The sequence below is a fragment of the Bidens hawaiensis genome, unplaced genomic scaffold (genome assembly GCF_021521415.1).
Source record: "Bidens hawaiensis isolate Kalapana, Puna unplaced genomic scaffold, B.hawaiensis_p1.1 tig00044890_1, whole genome shotgun sequence".
Taxonomy (NCBI): domain Eukaryota; kingdom Viridiplantae; phylum Streptophyta; class Magnoliopsida; order Asterales; family Asteraceae; genus Bidens; species Bidens hawaiensis.
Genome location: NW_027497991.1, coordinates 50,597 through 77,543, shown reverse-complemented (window position 1 = coordinate 77,543; position 26,947 = coordinate 50,597). Strand labels below are relative to the sequence as shown.

At 35.0% G+C, this 26,947-nt stretch overlaps 2 pseudogenes across 2 annotated transcripts; one reads left to right on the top strand and one right to left on the bottom strand.

Annotated features, from left to right (window-relative positions):
* Positions 1–2,513: 2,513 nt before the first annotated feature.
* On the bottom strand, positions 2,514–6,855 carry LOC143595306 (uncharacterized; annotated as a pseudogene). Its single transcript, XR_013146501.1, has 13 exons — positions 6,576–6,855; positions 6,310–6,499; positions 6,030–6,102; positions 5,727–5,874; positions 5,322–5,431; positions 5,072–5,212; positions 4,255–4,396; positions 4,040–4,183; positions 3,801–3,958; positions 3,646–3,720; positions 3,148–3,299; positions 2,778–3,111; positions 2,514–2,707 (listed from the first exon to the last, which is right to left on the bottom strand). The product of XR_013146501.1 is annotated as an uncharacterized LOC143595306 (transcript).
* Positions 6,856–7,570: 715 nt separating this feature from the next.
* Positions 7,571–10,441, top strand: LOC143595305 (prefoldin subunit 3-like; annotated as a pseudogene). The gene is made up of 5 exons (XR_013146500.1): positions 7,571–7,737; positions 7,800–7,859; positions 9,220–9,339; positions 9,895–9,996; positions 10,217–10,441. The product of XR_013146500.1 is annotated as a prefoldin subunit 3-like (transcript).
* Positions 10,442–26,947: the final 16,506 nt, after the last annotated feature.

The following is a 26,947-nucleotide window of genomic DNA, read 5'->3' as shown; positions in this document are numbered from 1 at the left end:
CAAATCCGAACACTCGATTAAAACCTTGTTTTGGTATTCATATACCCAAGGGTTTTGCAATAGTGCATCATAACCCACATAAGTTACTTAACATAGGTTGAGTAATAATTATGAATGAAATACCAAGCCCCGGTTTCGAGTAAACTTACTTTTTAGAACATGTCTTTAATTTCCCAAATATTTACATTTTTAAACCATAAACTTCATTTATTTACTTTACTTGTCATATTTTACTTTAAACCCTTCCAAGACTACCTACTAACTTAAGACCCATTTAATCTAGGTCTTGCTCGTTAAACCCGATCTCCGATTATTCACGAATCAATCTTTCAAGTTACTTAGTTAACGTGAGTACATTTCATCCCCCGTTTTCACTTTTATCTTTTGGGGGTAATATGCATACTTATTCAAACAAAAATGATTTTTTATACTCATTTCGCAAACCACAAACCATAAAGTTTAGGGTGTATGATACTAGAATGCTTGCTCTATTGTGTGTTATATGTCTCATATGCTTTACGTGCACGAGTGTTTATTTTTATGTTGTTGTTGAGCCTCATTAAGTATGATCATACGCTCCCCTAACTACTTAGCCTTGTGCTAGTAGAATAGGGCCTCATTATCCAAGTATGTCGGTTGTTACTGATTAGAAAGGATCCTCATTTACATATGTTTTATATACCATGTTTGATGCTTTTATTTATAGTCTCATATACGTTTGTGGATTTCGCTCATATTATGTATACTCAAAACTATGAAATTGCTCACCAACATACGTGTTGACAAATGTTATTTTATGTTGGAGTTTGAAGACGTCATTCTATTTTGATACCGCTAGGTTATTAGAAGAATGAACAATATTTATTTCTTATGTTTTGGTGTTATTTGTATGAACAATATGTGTTACTTTGGTGATTGAATGAAATTAATGAGTTGATTAAATATTGTCACTTTAATAGTGTCTTGTGTTCTTGGGCAATCCGTTTCACCCCGGCATATTCCGCCGCCTTTGGTCGGGGTGTTACAGTTCATCGCCTTCACCCAACCTACCAGGGCAACCTTGAAAATCACCATGATATTAAACCCGTAGAGGTTCTTCACTACCGAGTACTGAAGTCAGACACAATAGTTGTGACAAGTGTGTCCTCCACGACACCTAACTTATACCAATATATATTGTGAAATCCAATTTGATTTATAAGTAAATCCCGATTATCCGAACCACCAAAATCACGTACACTAAGTAATTTTAACACTGATCATCTATGTCACCTCTTTCCTTTTTGGGTAATTGATGTTTGCAAAGGTTATAACAAAATAATGGGAAGTGGGAAATTCCCTTTTGAGTCTATTATATAGCTTCTATACAATTTGTTTATTTTGTTTTGGAAAATAGATTCTATACATCCACACAACAAATTATTAGTTGCAACAATAATTTATGTGAATGATTGGTTACTTAAAACGACTTATTGTTTGCTTCTATGATGATATCTTAAAAAAGTGTGTGTTTATATAGTCATGTTGTATGCATCATTGTATAGGGACATTTAAATCAGAATTCCTAAATAGTTAAAAACAAATATTAATATTCAGTCGTTAGATCATACTTTAATAGATGGTTGAAACAGTCCCTTGTGTCTTTTTCACTCAATGATTCCCGACAATTATTTTGTTTCATGCTCAAAGGCTAAAAAGTGATTTATTACATACTATATGTTTGATATGTATATAATAATTTGATAATACACATTACACGGGCTATATTCCTTTTAAAAAGTGATGATTTAGATATAACAAAGTAAACAACAAGTCAAAAACTTTATAATAATACAAACTACACGATGGGTATGTTAAAATAAAAGGTTAAATAGTCATTATGTTTTGGGTTTAGCCACACATTGAGTAATGAAAATTGTAAATTTAAGTAATTGGTTTTCATTTTTTAGTAACTTGGATTTTAGTAATAAGTTATGTGCAAGCATCTCACTCGCCAGAGAATCTTTCTCACATTCAACATAATAATCAAACCTCGTGCACGCTCAAAACATTATAATCAAGATTTATGATACTAAGAGAACAAGTGTTTATTCAAATTATTGTATCATCATATGCAAACACTCACATTAAGTGACATGACTATGCAATGTTTCATCTTGCATAGCAATGTGACACGAATAGTGCCACCGACCATAAAGTCAACATGACCGTTTGCTTTGAATCTACATCGAGGATGCACCACTCTCTGTTGTTAACATATTGCTTCCTTCACATTTCGTTCAGTTTTGGATCTATAGCATTAGAATTTCGGATGGGATACTAGAGTTTTAAAGGGACGCATATTTTCTTGGATAGTAAGAATGTTATGAAAAAAAAGTAGATATATTTACTCGTATTTATCTGGTGTATATATATAATAAGAATTAATTAGTCACATTTTGTGAGCAGATTAATTAAACTCTCACCTAAGGCCAACAGACAACATGAGATGTACTAACAACCATTAAATTATAATTATAACTTTGTTATTATTACAAACCAAAAAGATATTCATATTTTAGTCAAACTTCAACGCCTGAGTGATTTCCCAAACCGATACATCATCATCTTCCGGCAATGCTCCTTTGTCTGTTCCTCGTTTGCTATTAACAAGTGCAACCGTGAACCTCTCATGTTCTAAAGAAGACGGGTACATTATTTGCTCTTCCTGTTATTAACACGCGTTAATTATATATTATAAGTTGTACAAATGTATCTGCAAGCATGCCCATACGTACCTCAGGCAAATTAAAAAACTCATCAGGAGATATTTGCAGCAGCTCAGTAGCCGTATGAGCTGTGCACCATGCTAAAAGTTTGCCGGTATCATCTGCAATGGTGACTTTCAAATGGAAACTAGGAACAATGTCATCATCACAATGACAGCCACAAAAGTTGCATTCAAACCCAATATTCTTTGTAGCAATATGTCCACATGATGCGTGAAAATACCTCAAACTTATATGATAGTGCTCAACTTGGTCTAGCCAAATTCGACAAACCTGAAAAGGGTAATAACAAGTTTTATTAATATTTTTTATACGGATTCTGAAGAAGATCAATATCAACATGCTTATTATAAGATCAGATGTATTGAAGAACCGAGACAAAGAGAACATACATGTGTCCTGATATTACTGGCTGACAGATCTGAAAGTGTAGATGACTTGTGGAGGCATGAAGAGTTTAGCAAAGCTGGTAAGCAACTTAGGTTAACAAACAAACATCCGCCTTCTTTCTCGTCCCATGAAACTTCAATGCTGAATTCCAACAACTTAGCTTTAAGCAAGGTAATTCAATATAGATAAAATCTACTTTTTAAAAGATATATGTCGATACCATTGTCTAAATGCTAAATGCACGCACATTGTTATACTTATTCTACAAAAAAGATCATGAAAGGGGAGATAAAAACAAAGGAAGAGTCAGAACAGAGACCCATTTCATTGAAGCAGTGCTTCTGTGGGTCTCACGTTTTTTCCTTTTACTTAAAAATGCTTGCATACTGAAATTCTTAGCATAGTTAAATATATTTATTTATATAATAAACCTGAACAGAATTCAAAGGTTGAATCTTTAACCAAAATGACTTATATATCTACTCACCTCTTGCATTTGGTCATAGAGCATGTCAAGCCAGCAATGTATACCGTGTGACCAACGCTTATTTTCCCCAATGACCTAATAATATAATATAAGACATCATATCAACCATGTATCTTCTGTTAAACTACTTGCTATTAAACCATAAGAAACTATACCAAGATTTAACAAAATGTAGCTTGGCCCAAATCCCTCCAGTTGAATCTTCAATTCTCAAAGAAACGATGGATTCTTGATGATTTGGTTTCTTAATATCTGTAACTACACCATAGATGCTTATGTTACTCATCTTCTCATGAAGATCAGCCACAAACAGCTGTAAAAGTTTGGAATACAAGAAAATCTATAAGATCACTTGTAATAGTTAAAATGTGTAAATAAATTGCATAAAACTTACTCTAAAAGGGTAGTTACTGAAGTCAATGGCTCCCCGAGAATCACATGGCAATGTTACTTGAGAAACTTTGGGTCCTTGAGTTGGGTCAACTGTAGCCAACAGTTTTGATCCTTGATAATGATTTTGAGTTGACGCAACAGATACCTGTTGAACTAGGTGTTAACAAAGTCACATTTTAATATCTCTGCTTTTATGTTACATATAAGATTGGTTACTTGTTCCTCACGGCGAATGAAAGGCACTATATATAGCTGTGTGGCGCTCCCGTATTCAAGACATATCTCTTCAGTTGATTCCATCGTACTTTCAGTACAAGTTGAAACAAATGGCCGGTCTAGGGCTAGCCAACTTCCTACACTGCAAGAAACTGCGTAAATGACTATACTTGCAAGTAGTCAAGTAGAGATGTGCATGAAACCGAAATAACCAACATAACAGAACCCAATCCAAAACATATGGTTTGGTCTTGTGTTTTTTATTTCGAAAGTGAATTTATAATTCGGTTTCGATTTTGCTTGTACCAATAACCAAATTATTGACCTCGTAAGAACCAAAAATACAGTACTGAATTTATGAATTATAAGTTTTTTATTATTATTTAGTAATTTATAAAAAATTGATAAGTGGTGTAGCCCAATTAGGCCCAAATGTAGAATAATCAATTAACCATTAATTAAAAAAACTAGACCCAAAGTTTTATACCCAAATTCATTAACTTGGGCCAACTTTTTTCAGCCCCAAAACTTCAAGCGTAATTGGCAAAACAAAAACTGAACACTTTTCAAAAACCCAAAAACTGAAATTTCGGTTTAAGCCCAAAACAAATCCATGCACACCCGTACTAGCAATAAAGTTAAAATATGTTTATATTGTTGAGTTTTGACTTGTTTAGATCAGTTTTCTTTTACATGTGGATAACTTTGTGGTGGTGTCATTTTGCTATGTGAAGACTCTTAGATGATGCATTTAGAAATTTTAGTTGTTTATCTGAAATATACTTATAATATAACAATAACATGGTGTCCGGTTTACCTGAAACAATTGGCAAGCACAACCTGGTCACCCCATAGGAAAAACTTTACCCTGAAATTGTCGCTGTCTACAAGAGTAATTTGTTTCCTCTGCAGGCTACCAAACTTTCCCTGAATTTCTAAAGATCCAACAGATTCTATCCTGCACAAATTTAAGTTATTAGTTACTAAACATGAGCTCTTCTTCAAAAGAAACTTGTATTTATAAGTCAGTGTGGTCAATATAAGTTATTAAGGAATGCTTGAGTTACCTAGCATATAAAGAATACAAGGCCCCTTGTTTCATATCATCAACAGAAATGGAAGACAAAGAATCAGAACAAAACTGTGCTCCAAGCAGCATTGCATCATCATCTTCATCCTATGTTTGATTACAATCTTCAAAAACTGGAGTAAAATGACAAAAATGCCCATCACATGTAGTGCACATGATGCCACTTAACAAAAAAAATGTGACAGTGCAAACATTAGTTTACTCTAACCAAAAGTTATTTTCTCATCAAAGGGACCCGCAATCACTCTAAATTTCACCATCTACTTGCATCAAGTAAAAGTGGCCCGCAAAAAGATCCGCAGATCTTGTCACACCATATAATGGGGCACACAGAAGTAAAAATGTTAAATGGCCAAAACAATAGGATCATAAGCATTATTACCTCATCTAATATTATCAGTAAATATTCTGTTGGTAGAAGTCGTAGATGACCAGATCCTCTAGTGGTTGTTCGAAGATAACACCCTGTAAGCAAAAGCTCTCGTCCTTTCCTCAGAATCCCATTTTTAAGGTCAGCCAAGTCGTAAAACCTGATGTTCACAGATGAGTGAATAGCATAACCCTTAAGTGATAATGCATTAAACAGTTTTGCTTAGTGTAGTGATGTTTCATGGGATGGGGTATCTTAAATCGAGAACAAAGTTATGACACAAATTATAATTTCAAGCCATTATATCAATGTTACCTGCGATGAAGATAAAGATCAATGGTATTGGAGCTCCAAAAGTCTCCCAAGGTAAGCATGTAAAAATTTGTCCCTACAAAAAGCCGCTTATAATGAATAACTTATAGCAATATTTCAAATACTTGAGCATGCACATATTTTATGTATCATATCCTGAATTGGCGTTCTAGAACAAGTTGAATTAACGTTTGATCAGGTAGCAATGTAACTGAAGAAACTAGAACTTTCACCATATTAGCATCAAGTATAACATTCAATAATATAAAAAATGAAAACACACCTGGAAGAAGGAAAGCATCAAGTATAACAACCTCGAGAACAGTGGTCAAGGACAAGAAACTCTTGTCGTAAATGGAATCAATTGTAGCCGTGTTGGGAAGCTTTACTCTCTTATGCTTCTTCTGCAGATGATCCATACATTCTGGTCTTTTATTTTTTGAGTATCCACCTCTTAGACTCTCACTCCATGCCTAAACACACAGCTTCATATTATTATTTGGCCCTAATGTAATGAAAGCAGGAGGAGGAGAAAAGCCCTAAACCAACCTGAGATAATTCAGAGAGGAGAATGGCAGCTTGAATAGGCTCTGCAGGTCTTCATTATCCGGCTAGAAACCCAGCTCCAGGCGGGACTATTATTATTATTATTATTATTATTATTATCAGCATCTTCTTCAGTTGGGGATAATATGGATAAACTGGAGGAATGGATCATCGTCTTCAGCAACCTCACTATCTTGTTGTTGCTGTTGTGGTTCATCAACCTCCATCTCCGCCTTGGATTAATTGGGTTGATGATGGTCACTCCATTTCTACCAGGAAGCATAATACATTCACGATTTCATTTCCCTTTCATCTTATGTTTTGGCGGGAGTTTGGGTATTTTTCATTCTCAACCAAATTAACCGATAGGGTTTTTTGTTTAATCAGGTTAGTTTTTTGTTTTTGGTTCAATTTGGTTAAATGGATGCATATAAATATTGAACACATGAAGATGAGATATAAATATAATACAGTAAACTGTGATTTCCATTTGTATTTGTTTGGTTATTAAATTGCTTTGAATATTTGCACATAAGAGTGTATAACACTAACCTTTGTCTAAAAGTTAGCTAATCTAAATTAATTTTTATTCTTATTAAATACTTAATTCAACTTAAAGAAGGATTTAACTAGATTGTTAAACCTTTAAATAACTTAAACCGCAATATTTTGCAAAAAAATCACATATAGAAATTTAAATATGAGTATGATGCTTTAAGTATATCATACCTAACCACTTCACAATATTATTATTATTATTATTATTATTATTATTGAAATATTAACAAGTAAGATAAGATGGTGGTACTCAAAATGCACGTTGGTGTATGATACGAGCACTAGCTATAACAACCGAAAAGTAAAATACATAAAAACTTAATGAGTTCTCGAAGCGTGTTTTCTTTATTATTTAAATTTAAATGATTTTCTTTTTACGAAAAGCTAAAAACAAAACAAATAAAAGAAATTGTTGGGTGAGAGAATGGGAGAGGAATTCCATGCAAAAGAGGTGGAATGAATTAGGTCTTGATGCCAACGCTGCTCTCGCTTTCCTCCAACATCACTCCTCACCTGCATTAGGGTTGGGTTGGGTTGTTTTTTTTATGTCTTATTTGTATGAGCAATACAAAGTGGTTGAGATGAAGCTCAGCAGAGAGATCTTCAGGTACTCTCACTCTCTCTATATTTAATCAACTAGTTAAACATTTTCATTTATATGTTTACCAGGCCAAGATTCCGGATATCAACAAGTGTTTAGATGTTGTTTCCACTTTGCATAACGATGAGGTCACTCTAATTCATCCTTTTTTTTTTATCATCATACAAGTAATTTACCTTTCATAGTTCATGCCACGCCTCCCTTGTAACTAGGTTCCGCCTCAAATTTTGAAAACTCCTTAGCTAAAGATGAGTCTCTTTTGAAATCAAATCGACCTCCTATTTAATAATTAGCTTCATAAATTACAAGGGTATTAGGATCAACGTCAACCTCATGAATCGTGTATTCACTGAGGGGGTATTTTGGTCTTTTTTGTATCAAATAGGGTAATGAAGATCCGCTATTTGTAATATTAATAAAAGCTTGGAATAAACATAAATAATGAGAAGATATAACTAGTTTAAAAAGGCGGAAACGAGCCTCGAGGCGTTTTCCATCAGACTCTCGAGGCGTAAGCCTCGAGGCGGACCGAGGCGTAAGCCTCAAAACATTATCAAAAAGTATTAAAACTATATATATATAATCTATAAAAATCGCACTTTAACATAAAATAAACATTATGAATATTATAAAACCTTATTTACTAATAAAACAAACATCATAAAATAGTTCAACCACTAATTTAATAGAAAACAAACATCATAAAGTAGTTCTTTGTTGTTGTGTCTGTGTTGCTGTTGCTTGGTGTTGTGAAAGGAGGCACACCAATTAAACACTAACCATTACACAGCTAAACGATGATGTTTTTTAAGTACACTAACAGTAAATGTTGGGCTGGCCCACTAATTAAGTCTACTAAGCACTAAATGGGTAAATAAAATGTCCAGAAAATAATTTTTTTTTGGCATATTTCCGTATTTCACAACTTCTAGTGAGGCTTAAGCCTCAACGCCTCGCCTCGAAGCCTCACCGCCTCAAACCGCCTCACAAAGGTCGAGGCTTAGGTTTCAGTAAACCCTATTGAGGCTAAGCCTTTTATGCGTTTTTCCACCGAGGCTGCCGAGGCGTAAGCCTCGAGGCGCGCCTTAGAAAGCCTTTTTAAACCATGGATATAAGGCATTTCTCTTCTTATACTTTAAACTTACATGAATACACTAAATACATGTACAAGCAAAAGCATGATAAGATTTGTGCTTTTGTATGTATTTGTGTTACACATTAAATCTATGAGTCGTGGTATGATTTCTTTCTTTTATTGTTTTTTTTATAATGTTTACGTGTATGCATACTCATGTATCACTCGACTGTATGACAATCTAAGCCACGTAACATTTCATGTTGCATTTGTCTCTTCATGTCAAAACATATTACTACATCTTAATAAGAAAGGTATGGACCTTGTAACATGCTAATAAAAGCCCCTTTGGGTGATACATACATTATTCCTCGTTTTTTATGATTACGTGGGAACCTGCTGTTTCAATACAGGCATTGCTTACAGATTTTGAAGTATCTGAAGGCATCTATGCCCGAGCCCGCATCGAGAATGCAAATTCTGTGTGCTCATGGTTGGGAGCAAATGTAATGCTAGAGTACTCATGTGACGAGGTGTGTATTTTATTGTCGAATGTTTCATCTAAGATAACTTTCAGAGGTAGCAACATGGAGCAATGTCACAGCCTCACAGGAGACTGTGCATGGGTCGGTTTGGGGCTCAAACCGAACCAAAATTGAAATTCGGTTTTTGCGTTTTTGAAAACTGTTCTGTTTCGAGTTTCACAATGGGTTCAGTTTTGTTTCGGTTTTACCATTCGGGCTTGAATTGGACAAAAAATAGGTGGCCCAAAATAATGAATTTTTGGACCTCAAATTTTGGGGCTACATCATTTATTAATTTCTTTTTAAATTAGTTAAAAATCGGTTTGTTCAGTTCGGTTTCAGTTGGTTTGGTTCTGTTTTTTGTTGATTGCAAAACCAAACGGTTTTTCAAGAATACATAAAATCACATCGTTGGTTTTTTATTGGGTTCGGTTATATCAGTTTGGTTAGCTCGGTTTATTCCAGTTTTCGGGATTTTCGTTTTCATGCACATGACCCATCGCCAGTTTTTGTTCTTTCGTTAAATATGTATGTATATGCAACTTCTAAACATGAAAAACGCAGGCGACTACCCTGCTGCAAAACAATTTGGAAAATGCAAAAGCCAGTTTAGAAGTACTAGTTACTGATCTACACTTCTTAAGAGATCAAGTAAACATCACCCAGGTAGGCTTTAAATTATATACTTCATTTACAAAAGATTTCTTGTTTTGATAAACAAATATTTATTTTCTTTTATCGGTTACTAGAACGATGGTTTGTGTATTTAATAATTAGCTCGAGTAAGTTTACATGAGAAATGCATCCCATATCTTTAATATTATCTTTTTCAATGTCACATGAGACTCACAAACGCACGTTTGTTTTAATTACTTTTGTTAATTAGGTTACGGTTGCTCGGGTCTACAGTTGGGATGTTCATCAAAGAAGAGTTAAACAAGCTTCTTCTCCCCAAGATCCGTGAATTTCTTTCTTTTTAACTTTCTTGCATCATCACATCATAGCAATATTTATCAATTTTAGTTCTATGCAATGTGTAACATTAATGTTTGATTATTCTGAAAAATTGTTTTGTGAGGTTCAACATTTTGGAAATACCCAGTTCATCATCATCTTTTTTTTGCTGCATTTGTTTTTTTATATTCTTTTTTCAAACTTATGTTTTAGCCACTCTTTTGTCGTAGATGGTCAAGTTTTATGTTTTACAATGCCAATTTTACATGTTTTTCTTTCCTTTCATTCATTAAGCTGACCGGTCAAAAGTGGGTTCAACTGTGCAAGTCATATCTGTAATATTTTTGAAAGACGATAATGTATAAAGCCCAGCTAACAAGCAGCCAAAAGCTAGTTACCAAAAAAACAAAACAAAACAAAAACAATTGTATGCTACAAGCTAGTTACCAAAAAAAACAAAACAAAAACAATTATATGCTGCTTGCATATTTGTTATATCAAACTCACACCAATTTACTCAAGAGAAAATTGATGTTTGTGTCCCTGCAGTTTCGGGGCGGAAACACAATGAGTCCTCAAAAAAAGTTGAACTGGTTGAGTCCCTGTGGTTTCAAAAATGAACTATTTGAGTCTCTGCAATTACTCAACTATGTTAGCTTCAAAGGTAGTTTGACATTTCACTTATATATATATATATACACACCCACACACACACATTGTCACTCTGAGTCCTTGACCTTTTATAATTGATCACCTTGAGTCTATTTCACCTTATGACAAAAATAAATAAACTTGGCCAATTTTTTAAGAAAAACAAACAAACCGAACCACCTTTTCATAAAAAAATAGCGAACCGAACTACATTTTAATAAAAATAAGCGGACCAAACTAATTTTTTAAGCAAACTAAACGAACCGAATCACTTTTTTGAACAAGTAGTTCATTTCGTTTAAAAAAAATAAACGAATCAAACTCCTTTTTTAACAAAAATAAACGACCCGAACTTGTTTTTTAACAAAAATAAACGAATCAAACTATCTTTCTAACAAAAATAAACGAACCAAACTTGTGTTGTAACAAAAATATACAAACCAAACTTATCTTTTAACAAAAATAAATGTATCGAACTACTTGTTTTTCTACTAAACTGTAACATTCGTCAATTTTCGGGCACGAAAACCCGACTCGTTTAATTTTTATTTTTTAATTTATTTGATTATAGTTGTGAGATTGTACAAAAACAACCCTTAGCCAACTTTGTTTAACTTTTGCACCCACCACCATAGATCAGGGACCAAATAGCAATTTATATTCAACTTCTTTCCCTCCTCTTCTCCCTCTCCCGTCGGCAATTATACCCCCCCCCCCCCCACACCATTTCTTGGACCTTAATCTATGGACTAATTGACGTAATTGATCATACCATATCAAATTCACACCTTGCCTCCAGCATAAATTACAATTTGCCTAACCCCAAGTATTATCATTCATTCTAAAATCATAGTATCACACAGAGAATTTTGCAGAGATTACAAGGGTATGTTTGTATTACATTATAAACAATTATTTCTTTTAATTAATCCCCTATTTTTTTTTTCATGTTATACATAGATGGATCCATTGAATATTAACAAAAGATCAAGTTACAATGTTTGGACCGACTTTGAGAAGTTTGTTGATGAGGATGGGATGCTAAAAGCAAGATGCAAGCATTGTTCTTCAGTTTTCAATGCAGATGTGAGGAAGAACGGAATAGGTTTGTTGATAAGACATCATAAAAGATGTCCAATACGCCCGGGTAATCCGGAAATCAATTAGTCGGCGGTTGCGGACGTTTTAAAAAACACCTTTGATTTCTTACTTTATATTGGATTACTTATTAGTTGCAGTTGAATTGTTTTCTGATTTCTTTATGTTCAATTTTAATTACTTTTTATGTTTCATTGATTAAATACTTTCATTAGTTAATCTGCGTTTGCGTTGATTGGATTAGTGAATTATAAGTTCATTAATAGTTGCATTTGAAATTTTTTTTCTGATTTCTTTATGTTCAATTTTAATTACTTTTTATGTTTCATTGATGAAATATTTTCATTAGTTAATCTGCGTTTTCGTTTATTGGATTAGTGAATTATAAGTTCATTAAGACAGTTCATCAAACAGTTGGCGTGCGTACTAAATCAAACATTAAATCAAGCCTATCATGATCTATTAAGCACCAAATTTGTGAAATCATGTAGTATTAAACAAGTACTAAGGAAGAATCGTTCATCTAATTCAACATACACTTCAAAGTTTTGAAAAATTGAAAATATAACTTGAAATAAATGAAGAATATGTACCTGGAACACCCATTTGCACGTAAACATCATATGAATTTGCAATTGAATTGTATCCTGATCTTCTTTCCTTGATTCAGTAGAAATTGGGGAGCTAATCATCGGTCCAGTTCAGAAAGCACCGATAGACCGGATGTAAGAAAGACCTATAACCGATTATGCTTGTCCGTTCAACCTCGGTCCCTGAATTCCTTATATATCGGTTACCGGGTCGGGTCGGTCCTCTAACGGGTCGGGTCGGGTTTTTCACTTTGCACAGCCCTATTTTAAATTTTGGGGGTGGCATGTATACCATATTTAAATTACTCATTTTTATTTACACATCTATTCAAAAATCAATTCAATATATGATTATGTGTGATTATTGCATGCTCTATGATAATGCTCTATGTGCTTAATTGTTTATTTTATGTTTGGTGATTGGTATCTCATCTAGTATGATTATACATTTACCCAAGTACATTGATTTTGTATCAATAATAACTTGTCCACATCTATTTAGTTGTTTACATTTTCATAGCAATTGTAATGCTCAACATCAACATATGAATTGTGGTTTTTATCTTTATATATATCTCAACTAAAACTTATGTAATCTCACCAACATTCGTGTTGACTAACTTTATTTTTATACATGCTACAGGTACAAGTAATTTACATTGTTCAAGATCGAAGAAATTAGTTTTACATTAGGATATAATTCAAAATACAAAACATGATGTAATTGTTGCTTTATTATTGAATTTGTGTACTTGTTTAATGTTAATGAAATTAAATAATTATTGTCGCTTTAATTGGTGTCTTCTGAGCTACTGTCCAATCAATACGTTACGCCCCGAAATGTTCCGCCTTTGGTCGGGGTGTGACATAAACTAAATGAACCGAGCCGCTTTTTTTTAACAAGCAGTTTAGTTCATTTCATTAAAAAAAATAAACGAATCCAACTACATTTGAACAAAACAAAAAAAAACGAATCAAACTTATTTTTGAACAAAAATAAACTAACCGAACTACTTTTTGACAAAAATAAACTAACTGAACTACTTTTTCAACAAAAAGAAAACACCGGGATACTTTTTTAAAATACAAATAAACAATACGAACTGCTTTTTTTACTAAACTAAATGAACTAAACGATTCGCTTTAACAAAAACAAACGTAGAATTACTTAAAAAAAATAAACGAACCAAACTTATTTTAACAAAAATAAAAAAAAATCAAACTACTTTTTTTAACAAAAATAAATGACCCAAATTTTTTTAAAACAAATATAAGCTAACCGAACTTATTTCTAACAAAAATATTGTCGTAGCTTGTGCTAAGGTGGAGTGTGATTTGATTGCTTACTTTAAAAGTAGTTACGTTCGTTTAGTTTTGTAAAAAACAGTTCATATATTTTTGCAGAAAAGGTAGTTCGATCCTTTATTTTTGTTAAAAAAAGTAGTCTGGTTCGTTTATTTTTATTAAAAAGTAGTTCGGTTAGTTTATTTTTTTTAAAATAGTTTGGTTCGTATTTCTGTTAAAAAAAGCATGGTTCGTCGATTTTTGTTAAAAACAATTAGTCCAGTTCTTTTATTTTTGTTAAAAAAATTTGTTTTTTTTTTATTTTTGTTAATAAAAAAAGGTCGGTTCATTAATTTTTGGTTGATTATGGTTTGGTTAGTTGATTATGACTTGATTGGTTATAGTTTGGAGGTTATTTATGTAATTTTGAGGTAATTTTTAAAGAGGGGCTAAAACTGAGCGATCACTTAACCACAGGGACTCATATGGATCATAAAAAAGGGTAAACTAGTAATTTCACATTTGACAAGGACTTAAATGGTTCATTTTTGAAACCACAGGGACCCAACCAGTTCAAATTTTCTTTTGTGGACTTATTGTGCCTCCGCCATAAGACCATAGGAACACAAACAGTAATTTTCTCTTTACTCAATTTACCCGAAAGTTTTTAGGTCGTGCTCACACCAAAAGAAACTCAAAATCTTTATTTTTTCCGTTAAAATATTTGTGCTTGTAATATATAAGGGTCCGACCCACCAACATTTTATTTATCTACTTGGAGTTTGTATATAATTAACTTGTTAAATATTATTAAAGAAACTAGAAAAGATAATTTCTCATAAATGAAATGATTGTAAGCCTTTGAATAAACTACATCTACGAGTGTTTTTCGGGTTTGAGAACTTAAAATATGGAACCGAAATCCGACCATAATCTCTCAGTTTTTTACTTCACGTGGTGGGAAGGCTTCTCAATTTGCATCTTCCCGTCCAGCAATGTCCTAACGTGGTAGTTTCCCATCATAGGGCATTTTGCTAGGAAGTTGGTGTGCTCATCATGAATTAGGGTGGTGTAGCTGGTAGTTTCAGAATCAAAGCTACCATAGAGACAAAATCCTTCATAATAGTTAGCAAACTGAACAAGCGAGTCATCCTTTTACTTGGAAGACGATCGTTGTGTTTGGTTCAAAAGGCATGGATTTCAGTATGTCCTTAGAGAGGCCCCCACTAGTTCGGCTGGCATCAACCATCGACACTCGAGATTCGTATTGATCAACTGATCTTCACGTCCTTCCAATTCACTAAGCAGACATGCAACAAACACATATATTCATGTCCTTCCATTCCGGGTTTTAGCACTCTCTTATCTAATACTGATCTTCATGTCCTTCCAATTCGGTTTAATCAAGTTTTGAGTTTATGAAAAATACTAGAAAAATTATATATATATTAAAAAGTTTTGGAACTCAGGAATCAATCTATAACTATAACAGCTCTCGGATCTGTGTTAATACGATTAATACCTTAATCAATAGATCTAGCTCATAATTAACTTTGATTCAGTGTTATATCTGTATGTATATATATATAATCTATATGTTTATAGTAGTTAGTATAATATTAGGTTGAAGATCGAGAGAACGATTTGACAGCAATTCGATAATTAACTCTCTAAAAACTTAACTTATGAGTGAACAGGGTTCACTATAAATAGAAGACAGGTCTGGTTCGCTAACATCCCCTAGCGAACCAGAACCTACTTCGTTACAAACATTAAATAGGACGAAACATCCCCTGATTCGTTAACATCCCCTAACGAATCAGGAGGGAATAAGGTTAAGTCTTAGTTCGCTAACATCCCCTAGCGAACTAGACTATATACATAACGAACTAGATAATAATTAAACAAATTATTACATTAAATATTAAACAAAAACGTTAACGATAATTACAAAGACTCAAGAAGCAAAACCGTGCACTAACAGACACCCCCTTGTCTTGAGCTCTTTGTCTTTAAGTTACTTGAAGCGCTTGGACCGCCAGTCTTTGCAACTATGAATTCCATTTTCATGACAGACACGCACAACGCGTTGGAATTGCATAGCCAGGTCGTAATCTTCACGGCGCTAAATCAAAATCTGCTTCCTGTATAGCACATCATTATCTGTTTCAGATAAATTAACCAACCACACCGGGTCGATTATATTGATCAGTTCAGTCTCCAGTCCTCGACCAAGAACAATGACGGCCTCGCCCGTACGATTGTCATAGTACCATCGGTTGAAAGAGAGATGCATTTGTTGGGGCATCGTCTTCACCGGCACTCTCTTCATCGTCTTCGGCGGTTTAACCTTAAGCACAAGTTTCTTCCACCTAGTCTTTGGATCAATCTCATCAATGCGTTTCCGTCTCGGGACCTGGGGCTTGAAGAACTTGAACCCATGATTAACTTCGAACAGCAAGTGTTGATGAAACCACTCAGCCGTCCGGATGCCACCACGATTGATAAACGGACGCCTCGCGAGGGTACGAACATCCCAACACGGTAGTGTAAGAACATCCATCATCCTCTCGTAGTACTGAACTCCCTTATCCCACTTAACTATACATACCTTAAGCTCGGAGTCGTATAGCCATGAGACGATGTCACCATGAACCTTGGGTACAGTCTTGAAGGTAGTTACTTGATTCTCTTTGACCCATGCAGCTGCTGTGTCTTTCCGTTCTTGATCAACAAATCGATACGCCTTGATAATCTTACCTGCAGCTTTATGACTGAACCATTTAGCAATATCAGCATCAGTTGGGTTCACAATAGAGTCAAAACGAGTATCCACAACTTTCTTTCCCTTCGACATCTTCTCCAAATCATCCTCAGCTGCTTTAAAGGTTTGTTCATTAAAAACCGGAGCACCTTGATCAACGTTCGTGTGTTGATACAAGTCAGGATACTCCTAAGCCGTGACGTCTTCCATCTCAACATCCTCATCTTCGTAAATAAAATCTGTGTTCATTTGACTAGACAGATCATCCTCAATACCTTCCTCATTCACCACTTCGACATCAGGTTCTGTTTCTAACACGGTCAACTGTTCGTCATTCAACCCAAGCAGTATGGAAATCTGCTCTCGTGTCAGAGACCTGTCGACAAACTCACCCTCCTCTATCTCATCCTTGTTCACCATGCTTCTAATCACCCCTGATCCATCCATAAATATTACCGTGTCGGCTTCAATCATCTCTATTGGTTTAGCAGCCGAATAATCACGATACACAATAATATGTTTCTCTGAATCGTCAACAGAACTCGTACCCGCACCAGACGCAGGGTCTTGAGCTTGTTTAGTCTCACCACCAGCACCAGTCTCATCATCATCAGAATCTTCCTCATTATTCTTGATCTTTTTCAAAGCATCATCTTTGCAAGTCAATTGAAGAATCAGATCCTCTTGCTCTTTAATCTTCACCCCCTGAGACTCAACAATCTCACGTAGGGCCTTTGTTTCCTTTTGACAGAAAGAAACATAGCTGACTAGTTTCTTCTGATTCTCCATGAGACGTTCTTGATTTAACCGATCAGCATTCATCTGGTTCTCATACAAATGGAGAAGATTTAAAAGCATTTCTGTCTGACGATGTGGTGGCATAGCATACAAGGATGGATGAATTGGTTGGATCGGACCTTGAGGCCTTGTAATTCTCATAAATGAGAGATCACTAGGAGGAGGAGGCCTCATAGGTATGGTTGGAGGAGTTGTAGCCACAGTATCAGTTGGCTCATGTGATACCATCGTCGTCGTCAAGGTCATTGCCGGAGTGCTAGTTGTAATTGGCACTACTGGGCTTTGAGTTGTTGTTTGACGAGGTGTAGGCACACCAATAATTACAGTAGCCCCAACAGACACACTTTTCTTCTTTGATGGCTCACCAGTTGCCACTACCTTCCCTTTTCTTTTTCTTTCCAATTGAGCAGCAATGGTGGCAGCTAATGCAGCATCAACTGCATCTTGTTGTTCTTTAAGAGCGGCATCACCAGTACTACCATTTCCACATGCATTACCCCCTTCACCATCATTCCCATCACCACCATCATTTCCATTATCATCATCGTTCCAACCTTCACCTTCCTCACGCTCGGAATCTGAATCATCATGAATCCAACGATCCTCGGAAGGACATACATAATTAGGATCAACGATATGACCAATCATTCGTTTATTCGCTAGCCTTGCCTTTCGACAGATAGCCATTCTACGTACTGTGTCGGCCGTCATGTGTTCCATATAAAGCTTATCATTCACCAAGGTTTGATCAATTGCTAAATTGGGTATCAAGTCTTGAATAATCAGCTGCAAAAACCGAGGATACATTAAAAATTTCTTCTTCTGGTCTGTCTGCTGAACGTTTTCTGCCAAATGATCGATACAAGTTCAGAGTAGTTGAATGGCTTATGGAGGATTAAAGCCACAAAGGCTGATTGCAAACTGAGTTGACATTCATCAAAGCCACCCCGACGGCCACTTATACAGTGAATAAGAACATGGAGAAGATATTTGTATGGTGGGCACAATCCATTCTTGTTCAGCATTGATTTATTAACATCTCCACCATAATGTACACGGGTAAACAAACCCCTGAGCAATTGCCTATCGAATTCCCTCGGTTTATCATCAGTATCAGCAAATCGAAGCACACGACAAATTACTTCAACATCAATTGTAATTGGAGTGTCATTGGTCATGGCTCGAATATGCTTCTCGTCCTCCACATACGCAGCAGTATCCCAAAACTGCCTGACAATACTTAGATACACCGTAGGTTGAGCAGTGATGGCGTAATGTATCACTGATCATCTTAGAAATGCCAACATATCTCCAAATGTAACTATGTCAGCAACGTATGAGGCAACATAAGCACAGATGTTGTGCTTTTTGTCAGATGGTAATAAAATAACATCAGCATGCTGTTCCTGAGGAGGTTGCTCCTGTGGTGGTTGTTCGTGTTGCCCTTGATCGGCCATTGGTGGATCTTGATTTACTTGATCAGACATGTTTACTGTATAAGTAAAAACGAATATGAGAAGACGTAGAATTGTATTCAATATTACAATATGTCAACGTATTTATAGGTGGTGTATTCATTGTCAATCAATATATGTATTGAAGTTATTCACGCGTTTTGACGATTGAAATACTTTATATAATTTAAAAATGAATTTTAAAGTTAATTACATAATTAAAATTGAATGTCATTCGTTAAATATCCCACTGATTCATTACTATTCAATAACGAATTGTGCGATTCGCTATCAGGTAAATAAACCAACGAAGTAGCCTTAGCGAATTACTTGCAAGATAACGAACTAAAGATCTGGTTCGTTATACTTTTAACAAATCAACATCTGATTCGTGAACTATATTCTTCACTGAGCTAGTTCGTGTATGTCCTTAACGAATTGGACACTAAACAGTTCCAAGTCGTTAAGGATAACGAATGGTCAATTTATTAGACTTAATCTTTGACTCCTCATAGTCAAAGTCAAAATTGCGATGAACACAGATAGTCAACAACTCAAACCAAGCTACAATTAACACATGCGTATCGTCAAACAAACACAGTAGCAGGTCTATGTGACTCGGAAACACTAAACGAAGCTCACGGTGTTAAGATTGAGGCTTAACACCGTATCCTAACACAGAACAAACAATACATTAAACAGAGCCTAAAATACTTAAGCATCCAATTGACCCGGCAAACAACAATCAATCGTTGATTATCGTCTACCCACTGTATCGGAATCGCATTCCGATCACATTGAATCATAAATAAGCAGATTTAACATGATAAATCAAAAATAAATCGGGTTTATAACTCGGAAAACCCTTAAACCATAAAAGTTCAGAAATGGTCTATTAAAGCTCAGTCATTTTTGACGAAAATCATATCGCCGTGACCATCTATACTTGAGAAACACAAAGATATCCTTGAAATATCAAAATCTTGAAGTCGAGATTTCAGAGAAAATTTTGAATAGGGTATCTTTAGTGTGAAAGAAAATATGAACAGTTAAGGACTGTTCGTTTTTTCTGTCTTATATAGGCTAGTACGTTACTCGAGGTACACTTTATACGAATTATGTAATTCGTTTGAATTTTAAATAACGAATTAGCTAATTCGCTATTCTAATTCGTTACCTTATGGTAGAGAACAAGACATGATAAGTGTCTTTGATTTGTTAAATATGTATAACGAAGTAGGAATGATTCGTTACAGAGTGCTGAAGCGAATTAGGTGAGCGAACTAGAAACCAGTTCGCTAAAGAATCACCTAGTTCGTTATCCATAATTAACGAAGTAAAATGTTAACGAATTAAACATTTTATTTAATTATAAATTAAATAAGTAAATGAATTAAATAAAACATTAAAGAATTTTAACTTTAAAAGAATTAACGAGAACTGTTTATCCCGAAAATTTTGATACCTTAAAAACGTTTCACTTTTACGAAACATAACTTTAATTATTTAAATAATATGTAAAGAAAGAATAAAATATTTTTGGTATTTCGTAAAAATATTAAAGAATGTATGTACAAAGAAATATCCGAATTTTTTTTAATCAAAAGCAATACATATTTTTGTGTTTTTGTTGAGTTTGAGCAGAGAATCATATTGACCAAATTTCCCTTCCATCACAGTTTTATATTTCAGCGATATTATGACTGGCGTTAAGTCGGTCATTGGTATTGTTGTCCACTTAAATCTAATAACAAATTTTCAAGTGTTTTTGTGATATGATTAATTGGTTCAATTATAGCACAGAATATCAGAAACTATCAGCCTCTAATCTCGGTTCAAGCTTAATTTGGTTTTTGCCAAAACACCCCAACTTGACTTAAACCATTATAGTGTTGATCAAAAGTTTTGATACCAATTGAGAAATTTTGAGCAATGCATCAAGTTTCCTTTACTAAGAGTGAGTATGCACGAGTCCATCTGTTGGCTTACATACATTGTATCCCCTGGGGTGCGTTTCTTAATGGTATTAAAACGCACGCAAGGGGGGAACAAATGTATGACTAACAAGGAATTTTGATCAAGTCAGTAATTTGGATTTGTACAAGGCACAACAGTGATCAAGTTTAATGACTTTGGGTTTGCTCTAAAAGCGAATGAAATATTCATGCATATGAATACCCAGATGATTAAGCCGCATAAAGACTCAAAGTGTCCAGAATCCTAACGCTTGTTATTTGCTTTATTATGTTTTTGGAGATCAACAACTATAAGGCTTGAGTATGTCTGGTTATTACATTTCTGCCATCCTCACCGAGACCTTTGCTAGAGACTAACACCCCTTTCAATTTGGCGTTTCTTTATGTTTATATCACATACTATACTCTACTTGGTTGTTTTAAGACCTACCATTGCACCAATGTAATTAAGCACACAATCTTTTAAGCTTACTTCTTGCTGGACTTGGGGTCAAGATAATCAATGTACTATCATATTCTCTTTTTGCTTCAAAAACTCAAAATTTTGAGGAGCATAAAACAAAATAAAGATAAATTTAATCGCCCCAGTTAACTTAAGTCTACAAATAAATAGCTGTTCTATCAATTCAACAAGTGAATAATAGGACCAAGACATGCAAGCATGCTTCACAAACTTAAATAACCGACATAATTTTCAGTGAGAAAATAATCTAAAAACGCATAACGAATGCCCCAACTATTTTCCATTATCAGGAAAATGGAAAACCTAATCATTTACAAGTAAATGTCAGGACCAAACATATACACGTACATGTCCGTCAAATGTAGATAATTGACATAATTTTCAGCAAACGCATGCAAAAATCTTTTTGGATTTTCTCTATACATACTTTTAAAAACACAATATTCTTATAAACAAAATAAACTTCACAGTCTTTTTGAATTTTCAGATTTTTCTGTACAAACTGAAAAGTACATTCTTTTTGGATTTTCAAATTTTTAAAATGTTTTTGGTTTTCAAGAAATATTTTAAAGGAAAACAATAAAGAAAAGAAATCACAATATTTTTTTTTATTTTTCTGAATTTTTCTAATGTTTTTGGATTAAGTTTTTTTTTGTAGAATATCAGCGAGGGTCATCCAAAATAACAGAAAATAAAGATAGTCATCATTGTTTAAGGATATCAGCGAGGGTCTTCAATCCGTTTAAACCAAGCAAAAATTTAAAACGCGTTTTGTCAAAAGCTTTGGTAAACAAATCGGCTTTCTGAAAGTCAGTATGTACTTTCTCATGGTCAATCAACTTCTTCTCAAAGCAATCCCGTATAAAGTGATATCGAATTTCGATATGTTTGGTTTTCGAATGTTGTACGGGATTCTTTGTGATAGAAATTGCAGCAGAATTATCAATCAGAATAGGAGTAGTAAGAAACTTCAAACCGTAGTCGCGAAGATGTTGTTGTATCCACAAAACCTGGGAACAGCAACTCGAGGCTACAACATACTCAGCTTCGGCGGTTGAAGTGGAGACCGTTGTCTGCTTCTTACACTGCCAGGAAACAAGCCGGTTTCCTAAAAATTGACATCCTGCAGTCGTTGATTTGAAGTTGATCTTGCAACCTCCATAGTCCGAGTCTGAATAAGCAGTAAGATCAAAAGTATTATCCTTGGGGTACCACAACCTGATGTCTGGATTTCCCCTCAAATACCGAAGAATTCTCTTGACTGCATCTAGGTGAGTCACTCGTGGACTTGCTTGATACCTAGCATAAAGACAAACATCAAACATAATATCAGGGCGAGAAGCTGTTAGATACATTAAAGATCCGATCATGGCACGATAGAGGTTTGGATCAACGGTATCCTCCAATTCATCCGGTGATAAATTGTGACCCACGGGGAGAGGAGTAGAAGGGATTTTTCCGGCAGAAATCTTAAATCGGCTCAAGACGTCGTTCACATACTTAGTATGATGAATGAAGATTCCGTTAGCAGACTGGTGAACCTGCAGCCCTAAAAAGAGATTCATCTCTCCCATCGAACTCATTTCGAACTTTGTTTGCATGGACTTCTCGAACTCCTTACACAATGTGTCGTTTGTAGACCCAAAAATAATATCATCAACATAAATCTGGACTAGGAGAAGATCATCACCAACAGTTTTATGAAATAGAGTGCAGTCGACAGTCCCTCTTTTGAAGCCAGTATCAGTCAGATGGTCGGCAAGCGTACCATACCAAGCTCTCGGGGCTTGATGTAGACCATACATGGCCTTGTTTAATCGGTAAACACGGTCCGGATACTCAGGATCTTCAAAACCAGGTGGTTGTTGGACAAACACCTCTTCGTGTAGTTCACCATTGAAAAAAGCACTCTTAACATCCATTTGGTAGACCTTGATATTCTTGTAAGCTGCATATGCCAGGAAGATTCGAATCGACTCTAATCTTGCAACTGGAGCATATACCTCTGTGTAATCAATACCTTCTTGCTGATGAAACCCTTGCACCACTAGACGTGCCTTGTTTCTGACAATCACACCTCGATCGTCTTTCTTACACTTATATACCTACTTAGTCGGAATCGCTTTCTTGACTCTAGCAGGCTTGTCTATTAAATCTCAAACACTCAATCGTGCAAATTGCTGTAATTCTTCCTGCATAGCTTCTACCCAAGAAGGATCTTCAAGAGCCTTAAGAACTGTCGTTGGCTCAACTTGAGATAGAAAGCAAGTGAATTTAGCAAGATTTACAATTCCCGATGAATGTAAATCAGTGTAAGCACACAATATATTATTATCACTTGACGAAGCAACTTGATGACGTGTACGAACGCCCACATCAAGTTCTCCAATGATGTTTTCCTGTGGATGATATCCATGAATCTAAAGAGTGGGATTCTCAGGAACAACAACATTTTCAAATAAGTTAGTGTAATGTTCACCAAGTTCAAGAGATGAAACATTATCACTGTCAAGGTTAATAACTTGATCGTCAGCTTGATCATCATCAGAAGAAGTGGAAACATTATCGATAGCCACTGGAGAAGCAACTTGAGGTTCCTCAATTGGAGCATCAGGTTGAGCTGCAACATCATTAACACTTGAAAATCGTGGAATTGCCAAATGATCTTCAAAGTATGCTCGAACCAGGTCTTCGTCAATGTGTTCAGTTGATGGAGTAAATGAATTAAATAAACTATCGTAGTCAAACATCCAATCGGGACCCTTCCCTTGAGGAGGAGTTGTGTACTTTTGATAGTCCACATGGTACCATTCTTCAACACAACCAGATGTAAAATTGAATACCCTTTTCTTTGGAGATGCATATCCCAAAAAATACCCTTTGATAGCTTTTTCTTCAAATTTACCCGCATCCTTCTTCAACATAGTACAAGGACACCCAAAAGGTTCCAGATACTTTAAATTAGGTTTTCGATTATTCAATAACTCATAGCTTGTCTTTTTGAGTTTTTTAACTGTTAGAACCCGATTAAGAGTATAGCAAGCTGTATTCACCGCCTCACTCCAGAATTGGACGGGAAGCTTAGAATCAGCGAGCATTGTACGTGCAGCTTCAATCAAGGTTTGATTCTTTCGTTCAGCAACACCATTTTGTTGAGGTACATAAGGTGCACTGTATTCTCGATGAATTCCTTTGTGAGTACAAAAGAAATCCAATACAGTGTTTTTGAATTCTGTACCATTATCACTTCGGATTCTCCTCACCTTTTGTTTGTACAGTGATTCGATCTTGGTGATAAGGTTTTATACCAAAACCGGTGTTTGATCTTTCGAACTCATAAATAACACCCATGAGTATCTCGAATAATCATCAGTCACCACAAGACAATACCAATCACCAGAAATACTCGCACGATTTACAGGACCAAATAAATCCATATGAAGTCGTTCAAGAGGAGTATTAATGGAATTCAATAATTTAGAAGGATGTGTTTTCTTCTTCTGCTTGCCCTTTTTACATGCAACGCAGTGATCGGATAATTTAAAATTTTTCAACGAGACACCTTCCACTAAATCATTAGCCATCAAATAATTCATCTTTCTAACATGTATATGACCCATTCTACGATGCCATAGAATCGAGTCTTTCTCGGTTGCCCTCGAAACAAAACATGTTTCGATCGATGTGGATATCTTAGAGCTCATGTTCATGACATAAATATGATTTGATCGTGGTGATCGCATGACAACCATGTCCTCGGGAATAACATAACCCGGTTTCAAGATAAGACATTCCTTGTCAGTAAATATTGTTGTGTACTTTTTATCACAAATCTGCGATACACTTAATAAGTTATGTTCCACTTTATCACAATAACTTACTTTCTCAAACGTTATATGACCATTTGAAACTTCACCCTCTTGTGTGATCATGCCCCCAGAATTCCCAGAAAATGCCACATAACCCCCTTGAATATTCCTCACGTTGGTTAATAGGTCGATATTCCCAGTGATATGATGAGAACATCCACTATCCATTATCCAGTTTTCACCAGACACAGTCCTGGATGTACCCTACACATAAAATAAAGATAATTAGTTCAAAAAGGCAGCCCAGGCCTCAGTCTTGGGCACCTTTTGGTTTTCTCTTTGATCATTAACTTTAACAGAGTTCAAATGTTGTTCAGCCACTTGTGAATAAGTTACTGGCTTCCTAGACTTTCGTATTAAGTAAGCTGCTTGAACAATGTTTGAATTCGTGTTCCTACAAATTGGCTCATGCGGGACAAACTTTGGTTTAACCTGACCATGTGTCTCATTAACATGAATAACCTTCCGTGGATTCACATTAGAGAACATAATATGAGTATCATCAGCATACGACACAGGTCGTTTCAGAATTTCTTTAACCAAATGAACCGGCTTAGAGTGGTCCTTGATAAAAGGATGAAGATTCTGATAGCTCTTCTGATTACAATCCCTCACAACATGGCCAAGTTGACCGCAAAGAAAATAGCTTCGCATGTCTACACGATGTTGTTGTGAGGTATTTGGAATGAATGACGCAGAAGTTTGATGATGGCTCACATTCTTGGTCATTCTCTTAGCAAACTCATCAGATAATTCAGATTTCTTTTTCAAGTAAAAATCCAAATTAGAACAATTTGAAAAACTTTTCAATGTGTCTGTCCCAGTTGACTTCACAAAGTTGATTTTCTTAGCTTGTTTTAAAACTTTCTTTGCCTTAGTCAATGGGTCAGATGGAACTGATGTTTTCCCTTGAGCATATCGACGTTCAAGATCTTGAATCTATGACGTTTCATTGATAAAGACACTCTCTATAAGTTCAGGTTTAATGATGCTTATTGGAATATCTTTTTCTGTGAACATCGTGTCCATCCCTTTTAATTTAAAAACTCTAACTGGTGAAGGCTTAGAACTAGGAGGATTAACAAATCGCATTAAGTCCTCATCAGAATTCTTTGGTTTATCTGACTTCTTTGCCATTACTGGTATAGTTTTTACCGGTTCTTCATTTTTCATGTGAGACTTGAATGAACCATACACAGCTTCCTCAAATTCTTGAGGTTCGCAAAGAATATGATTTGAACTTGGGATGTTCTTATTCTTGTGTATAATCTCAGGTTCAAACGCGTCCTTGATAATCACTTTGTCATCATTCTCAACAAAGACCTTTTTACTTTGAACATGAGGTTTTTGAGGAGCAACTTGGGTCTTAATAGTTTCTGTTTTAACTGATTTTTCTGTGTTAACTGATTTTTCCTGGTTTAACTGGTTTAGGTTTTTCAGAATTCCCAGTTTCTTTCTCAATCAAATCCTCTTCTTTTCTAGCAAAAGGATTAATTTTGTAATCATTGTGAAATGGAGGTGGAATTTCAACAAAACCAATACCTTTCTTAGAATCCTTTTGTTTACCAGATATTTCAATAATTTCATTTAACAGAAAAGAAGAATTTCTAAACTTTCCCAGTTTGTTCTTCAACTCAAGAACCTCATTCTCAAGCTCGGTTATCTTTGAACGATGTTTCAGAATTTCTTGAAACTTTTGGTCATTAATTGTCATTT